Genomic DNA, 8258 nt, shown 5'->3' with positions numbered 1-8258 from the left:
TCTCTCCAACACTCTCATCTCTCTGCCATCGCCACCCCTGCGTGTTTGAATAAAGAGGTGGAGTCTCTGTAGAAATATTGAAGTCACCCCTGTTCGTCTCTACCAAGGGACTGAAGATAGGCGGTCTTACTTGCCTGGCTCTCTCGTGTGGGTCTGTCTCTTGGTGTCCCGGGGGTCTCTCGTCTCTCCCTTGGTCTTTGTCGTCCCTGTGGTGATATTTCTCTTGATCTCTCTGTTCTCTCTCGTCTCCTCGTGCCATTTTCAATTTAAGGAAGGGAATGTTTAATTAAATAATGCGTGTTTTTTTTTTTTATTGGTTTCTTTATTTGTTCGTCTGTTTTTTTCTTTTTCTTTTTGGTTTTGTGTGTGTGTTTTGTTTGTTTGTTTGTTTATTCGTTTGTTTTCCTTGTCGTTAGTGTTTTGTTGTTGTTGTTGTTGTTGTTGTTGTTGTTGTTGTTGTTGTTTGGGGAAGCGGGAAGTGTTCAGGTTGTATAGAAGTGTTTGGGGTGTTTGGTGAAGGGGTGTGGTTTGGGCGTGTATGGGGTGCTTGTGTGGTGTGTTTGGGCGTGTTTGGGCGGTATTTAAGATATTTGTGGGTTTTCTTTTGATTTTTACGTGGAAAGAAAAAAAAAAGAAAAAGAAAAAAAATGATTATCAAGCTTCTGTACGTATTAAGATTTGTTTTCATTAATTTTATTTTTATTTATTTACTTATCTAGAAAGACAAAAACACGACACTCCTTCACCCTCCCAGCACTCCCTTCACTCTCACTCCCCTCCACTCTCCCACACTCATTTATCATTATTATCCTTATTTATGTATTTATTAAGAACGAGAAAAACACGCCACACTCAGCCCTCCCAACTCTCCCCACACTCTCACTCTCCCACGCACTCAGATACTCACACACTCACCTTTACCAATCATCAGCACGTAAAAAGTACAGGTTAAGGAACACGCCAGAGCCACACCAGCCAGAAACCAGTCTAGGGGTTTTAAATTAGCCTTTTTCTCACTCCCCTCTCCATTACGGCTCTCTCTGGCCCCCCTCTCTCTGGCCCCCCTCTCTCTGGCCCCCTCTCACGTCTCCCGTTTTCTTCGTTGTTATTTCTCCCCATTCTTTCCTTCTCTTCGTCATTTCTCTTCGCTCCTCCCTTCTCCTCCTCCACCACAGACGCACTTCTTCTCTCCCTCCTCTCAGTCTCCTCTTCCTCACTGTTCCTTGTCTTTTCCAGGTTTTTGGTTAGGAGGAAACACTAAAAGGAGGGAAATTTTAATGATGGTGTGTGTTTTTTTTTTCCCTTATTTTCTTGTTTGGTTTGTTTTGTTTTGTTTATTTGTTTGTTTTTGTTTTGTTTTTTGGGTATGTTTGTTTTTTTCGTATGTTTTTTTTATTTCCTTCATTTTTTCCTTGTTGACGATAATGATTATTTATTTACTCTTGTTTATATATTTTTTTTTTCTTTATTGTTCTTTTTTTTTTGCATTTTAGTTTAGTTTGTATTTATTCTCTCTCTCTCTCTCTCTCTCTCTCTCTCTCTCTCTCTCTCTCTCTCTCTCTCTCTCTCTCTCTCTCTCTCTCTCTCTCTCTCTCTCTTAATTATACATAAAGACAGGTACAATAATAACCCATACACTGCACGATATTATTACTCAGTTTTAAAATTAACGAACAAAAACCGTACTTAAACTAACCAAACCCGTAATAACCGTCAATAATAATAATAATAATAATAATAATAATAATAATAATAACAATAATAATCAGTAACAAACACTTAATGGACACTAAGGTAAATATTTGGGTCACGCAGGCAGACAAGAACAAAGAGGGAGCAATATTCTGCCCTAAAGGAACGTCCGCGACTGCCGCCCTACAATATCTCTGGTGGTGGTGGTGGTGGTGGTGTTGAAGAGGGTTTGTCGATCTTTTTTTTTTCTCTCTCTCTCTCTCTCTTATTCTTCTTCTTCTTCTTCTTCTTATTATTATTATTATTATTATTATTATTATTATTATTATTATCATTATTATTATTCGTCGTCGTCGTCTTCGTCTTTCTCTTTTTCTTCTTCTTCTTCTTCAACTTCTTCTTCTTCCTCTTCGTTTTCCTCTTTCTCTTTTTTTTCGTTTTCTTCTTCTGTTTATTTATTTATCTGTTTATTTATTTATCTACCAGAGTTTACACAGACAGACAGACAGACAGACATACCGTAAACTACCTCTCTCTCTCTCTCTCTCTCTCTCTCTCTCTCTCTCTCTCTCTCTCTCTCTCTCTCTCTCTCTCTCTCTCTCTCTCTCTCTCTCGCTAAATATAATTGAGATCTCTTGGCCGTAAAAAAAAAAGAAAACGAAAGACGCGCTACTCATCTTCACACACACACACACACACACACACACACACACACACACACACACACACAAACCATCGAGCTACTAACTTTACCTGTCTTTACCGTTAGAGAGAGAGAGAGAGAGAGAGAGAGAGAGAGAGAGAGAGAGAGAGAGAGAGAGTACTGTTATTCTTCTGAGTCATCCCTTCCATACAGTCATTAAAAGCAACAGAAAACGGATGTTATTGCTCTCTCTCTCTCTCTCTCTCTCTCTCTCTCTCTCTCTCTCTCTCTCTCTCTCTCTCTCTCTCTCTCTCTCTCTCTCTCTCTCTCTCTCTCTCCTCGCCCCAGTTATTACCACCCAACATTCAGCAGTTTTCCAGCCTGCCCTCTTCCCGCCCCCCTCTCGCCTACACCCAATAATTTGTAGGAAGGTGTGCTCAATCTTCTCGGTCCATTTGGCCAGGTGGGATGATTGGCCAGGTGTGTGTGTGTGTGTGTGTGTGTTGGTACTCCTGTTGCTACTACTACTACTACTACTACTACTACTACTTCTACTACTACAAACTTAAACATCAAATTTTTCATCATAATCACCATCATTATTTTTCCAAAGAACTTAATTTATTTTTCTCCTTTCCGCAGTGTTACCAGATCCACGTGGCCTCCCCTGCCCCTCCCTCCCTGCCAGCCTCCCTTACCAGCCCTCCCCAGCCCCCCTTCCTCTGTTAGACTCCCCTCCTCTCCTCTCCCTACCAGTCCCTGCCAGCCTCTACCAGCCTTCCCACGGCAAGATGAAGGTGGTGGTGGTGGCGGAGGTGGTGATGGTGGTGGTGGCAACATTACAAGTTCAGGTAAAAGTTTTTGTTATTTTCTTTTATCTTGTTACCAGTGATGACTTAACTGTTTTTTTCTTATAGTTACATGTGTGTGTGTGTGTGTGTGTGTGTGTGTGTGTGTGTGTGTGTGTGTGTGTGTGTGTGTGTTTTGTAATTTCATCAGTGACTTTTCTTCCTTTATTTATTTATTTTTGGTATTCTGTATTTCACTCATTATTTTTACAGTTAGGTGAATTACCCTACGATAGTTTCTTCATTACGTTGACTGCTATCATGACAAAGAATAAATTAAGTGAACAAATAAAACAATGATAAATATAAATAGACCACATAGAATATACAGGTAAATAAATAAACAAAAATAAGCAAACACATCACTAAAACACACACACACACACACACACACACACACACACACACACATTAACCAACTCAAACACCCACAGGCAACGCAGACGAAGGAAACAGCAGAGGACACTAACCCTGAGGCACTCCAGCTGATCCAACACTCCCTCACTTCACTGCAGCCTGGCCTCCTTCACCCTGCTGCCGAGGAAAAGAACTTGACAGAAGGTTTTGACAATAGTAGCAGTAGTAGTAGTAATAGCAGTAGTAGTAGTAGTAGTAGTAGTAGTAGCAGAAGATGCATAACCACGGGAATCTGTAGTGAAGATGGCACTGATAACTTAAACAACAACAACAACAACAACAACAACAACAGTAGCAAACGTAACTATAAAACCAAACTCACCACATTTAAAACACGCAAAAACCAAAAAATCCCTCAAAAATACAAGATTCACAACAAGCGGTCCTTGAAACAGTCCCGTTTTAGACCAAGTGGTGTCCTCCGTGGACCTGGGACGAGGGGCTCTGATAGGAGGCCATTTAGGACTCGAGAAGGACTGGGTGGTGGTGGTGGTAGTAGTAGCGAGGAGGAGGAGGAAGAGGAGAGACGAGAGGAGGAGGAAGAGAGGCTGAAGGAGCTAAAAGAAGAGGAGGAGGAGGCGAAGCGAGAGGAGGAAGAGGCGAGGCAAGAGGAGGAGAAAAATAGGATAGAGCGAGAAGAGGAGGAGGAAGAGACGAGGCGGGAAGAGGAAGAGGCGAAGCGGGAAGAGGAAGAGGCGAGGCGGGAAGAAGAAAAGGAGGAGGAAGAGGCGAGGCGGGAAGAAGAAAAGGAGGAGGAAGAGGCGAGGCGGGAAGAGGAAGAGGAGGAGGAAGAAAAGAGGCAAGAGGAAGAAGAGAAACGGCGTGAAGAGGAGGAAAAGGCTCAGGATGGAGAGGAAGAGGAGGAGGAGGAAGAAGATCAGGATCAGCAGGAGGAAGAAGAACCGCAGGAGGAGGAGGAGGAGGAAGAGAAGCAACAACTAGTACAGCAGGAAGAGGAAGAGGAGGAAGACCTTCTGCAGGAGGAGGAGGAAGAGCAACAATCACAACCACCAGCACAAGAGGAAGAAGAGGAAAAGGAGGAGGAGGAAGAACAACAACAACAACAACAACAACAGGAAGAAAAAGAAGAAGAAGAAGAAGAAGACGAACCCAAACCACAACCTCAACCACCACCACCACCACAACAACAACAACAACAACAACCACAACCACAACACGCCAGCATACCAGCAGCAGAGTCTTCCCTCCACGCCTCCTTCAGATCACAAGATACCAATGACCACAGGAATCTCTCAGCGGCTATTCTTCACTTAGTTGACGTCGTGCTTAAGGACACAGAAAGGACAGGCCACTCCCTCCCTACCACCAGCACCTCCACCACCTTTCCGTCACGCCTCAGAAACTGGGTAGCATCTATTCTGCACCCTACAGACACAGACACTCGTGAAGGTGCTGTAGAAGAGGTTGGGCATGTGAAGGTAGGCGCTGCTGTTTTCAGGGATGGTACTCGTGGCAAACTTTCTCTCAGGAAAGGTGGGGACGCAGCGAAGGATATGCATGGACAGGTAGATGGCAATGGCGAGGAAGTTGTGTTGTATAGAGACGCGAGGGAAATGAATGAGCAGGTAGACGGGGAGGGAAAGAAAGCTGCATTACTCAAACAAGCCAAGGAAACAAGGAGACAGCTAGACGGAGACGAAAAGAAACCAGTATTTTATAAAGCAACGAGAGAAATGAATAGACAGATAGACAGGGAGGACAAGAAACCCTCTTTACCCACAAAGTCGAAAGAGACAGACACAACAGCGAAGAAAACAGACAAACAGACAGACAGAGACTTAAACGAACGAACATTACACAGAAAACCACAATTACAAAGCCAAGATTCTTCACAGGTAACACAAAAAGACTTAGCGCCAAGGAGAAAGAGACGAGCGGCCACGGAGGAGAAGGAGGAGAAGAAGGAGGGGGAACAAAAGGATACAGAGGCAGAGGAACTCCCCACGCCTGCGGAATTAGCCTGGGTTAATCCTACGGAGCTCGTGAGCCAGGGGGCCTATGTAGAGGACGTCCCCTCCATCGCTAACTTGGTAGGACTGCGGCTTTTCAAATATGAGTTTCCGCCTCCCGCTCTCCCCCGCTCCCCTGTCCCGGGTTCAAATCAGCCAATGAACACGCGGTCTCACTTGGCGGGGAATTCAAACCATCCAGTTATCACACGGCCTCCTCTTACACCAAAACTGAACCAGCCAATCAACACGCGGTCTCACGTGATTGGAAATTCAAATCAGCCAATAAATGCACGCGCTTCTCTCCACCCTGCGAATCAGCCAATCAACACTCGCTCTCCTTTCCCTGCAAGTTCAAATCGCCCAATCAACACGCGTTCTCCTTACCCGGGAAATTCAAATCAGCCATTGAACACTCGCCTGCCTCCCACGAACACCCAGACACACCCACGCCTCCCCACCTCACCCAACACCCTTCCATCCTTCGGTGACTCCTTCCACGACTCCTTCGATAGATACTACAAGAAGTTCAGAGGTCCCAGTCACGCCTTTGAGACCAGCAGGGCAACGGGAGGCGGTAACATAGACAGCTACCCTCGCAGGCCGCCCTACCCGCCTCGCCCTGTCTATCCATCCACAACAGACACTTTGCTGAACCTCCTAAACCCGTTAAATCTCTTTTCTCACAATAACTTCCCTCAGATACCTAGATACCCACAACCTTTATCGCCCCCACACATCCCACAGAAGCCCCCACACCTGCCGCAGAGTCCCCGAAGCGTCCCGGAGAAGGAGACCAGCGGAGGATTGACGTATGAGGTGATAGTCAACGAGGAGGCAGAGAAACACAAGGGCTATCAGTTTAAAGAGGATTACCCGCTAAGAGAGGACTTATACGTTGGTCAGGATGGTAATATTTATCTGAAAAGTAGTGATGCTGACAGTCCCACGGCCACGGTGACTGCAGAGCCACCCACCTACCACATAGACCACCAGCAGGACCACCAGCAGGACCACAAGCAAGACCCTGAAGACCCCTTCCTGAGTGAATATTCTAAACTCCTCCATAACCACAATCTAGAGAACTACAACTATTTAGAAGATTACGACTACGACTACTACTCTGCGGACGACACCCAGGACTCCTACGCCCCTGAGGACACGTACAGGACCCCGCGCCCTAGCCAGAGACCCCAGGAAGCTACATATGACCCTTACGAGGCGGGGTATGAAGGAAACGCTGGTTACCCACGCCAGCAGAGGACCCCGTATCCTTACCCAACGAGTCCTCCCAACCGCCCGCCCTGGTCCATGGATACAGGGATACTGGGGTGGTTACTAGGCCCCCTGAGTCGCCCAGCACTCCCTAACTACTTCTACAGCCCGAGGGAGGTGCAAATACCGAGGTACAGATACGATTCCTTCAGGTACAAACGGTATCACACACCGAACTCTCACTTAAATCAGCCGTTGCAGTCTGTTCACAGTCAGCTCATTACCAACCCACATTCGCAACGCAGACGCCCATCCACGTCCCTTTCACACCGCCCGCACACCACCCAGGCACCCACGCAGCGCCCCACGTCCCAGTACGCCCACACCAAGCCCCCAGTGGGAAGTAATAAAGGGTTTTATCCTGGTAATGGATTCTTCGATACAGACTTTCCGACCTTGTTTCATATGGAGAACGAGGCTGAAGATTTACCCACGCCTCTGCCTGCTGCTGTGTCCACGCCCACGCCCACGCCTACACCTACGTCTGAGGCTTAATTTACGTCTTTCATCTTCCCGTTTCGCCTCGTGGTCTTGGTTCAAAGGCGCGGTTAGGTTAAGTAAAAGATTTGTGGTTTTATCTTCAGCTTTTCGTTCGATAGTTTTGGGTTGAGATGTACGAGAGTTTGTGTTTTATTGTTTTATTGTCTTATTATTATTATTATTGTTATTATTAGTTCTCGTGTGCCTCACTTCAGTTGTTTATTTATATTTTGTTTTGTTAGTTTTTTGTTCGTCTTTCGTTGTGTTGTTATTTGTTATTTTTTTATTGTTGTTGTTGTATTATTCGTAATTGATCCATATTGTGTTTACTTGTCATCTGTTGTTATTTTTGTTATATGGTACACAGTTTTTTTACGTTATCTCGGTTCGTGGTCTGGTAGTGGTAGCAGTAGTATTAGTAGCCGTAGAAGTAGTAGTAGTAGTAATAGTAGTAGTAGTAGTTCTGGTATGCCGTATTAATGAAACCTCTTACTCTGTACCTAATTATCGTACTTGTTATCGTATATACTCGTCAACTGTAGCAAATGTGTAGTACCAATCCCAATTCCCCTACAATTACCGTACTCTCGTCACTTTTAATAATCGTACACTTCGTCTTAATTATCGTACTCACTACCATGTTGTTGTTAACCGTTGTTAGAAAAATAAAAATGCTAAAATAAATCTTTCTTTACATATTATTATTACTATTTTTTGTTGTGTTGTCTTGAGAGAGAAAGAAAGTCATGGAGTGATGAGCAAGATGAACGAAGAACTGAGAGAGAGAGAGAGAGAGAGAGAGAGAGAGAGAGAGAGAGAGAGAGAGAGAGAGAGAGAGAGAGAGAGAGAGAGAGAGAGAGAGAGAAACAGACAGAAAAGACAAACGAACAAATAAACAAAACATATCAAATAAATAAAGACAAAAAACAACAA

General features: G+C 44.7%; 1 protein-coding gene across 1 annotated transcript in view; it reads left to right on the top strand.

Moving 5' to 3' along the window:
• The window catches only part of LOC135094577 (cullin-associated NEDD8-dissociated protein 1-like), a 31618-nt gene extending 23609 nt beyond the window's left edge, over nucleotides 1–8009 (top strand). The window contains 2 exon segments of the mRNA XM_063994801.1: nucleotides 2978–3186; nucleotides 3618–8009. The gene's annotated coding sequence lies outside the window, so the exon portion shown is untranslated.
• Nucleotides 8010–8258: the final 249 nt, after the last annotated feature.

This window comes from Scylla paramamosain, chromosome 46 (assembly GCF_035594125.1).
Source record: "Scylla paramamosain isolate STU-SP2022 chromosome 46, ASM3559412v1, whole genome shotgun sequence".
NCBI classification, from domain to species: Eukaryota; Metazoa; Arthropoda; class Malacostraca; order Decapoda; family Portunidae; genus Scylla; species Scylla paramamosain.
This window is presented reverse-complemented; position numbering and strand designations above follow the sequence as displayed.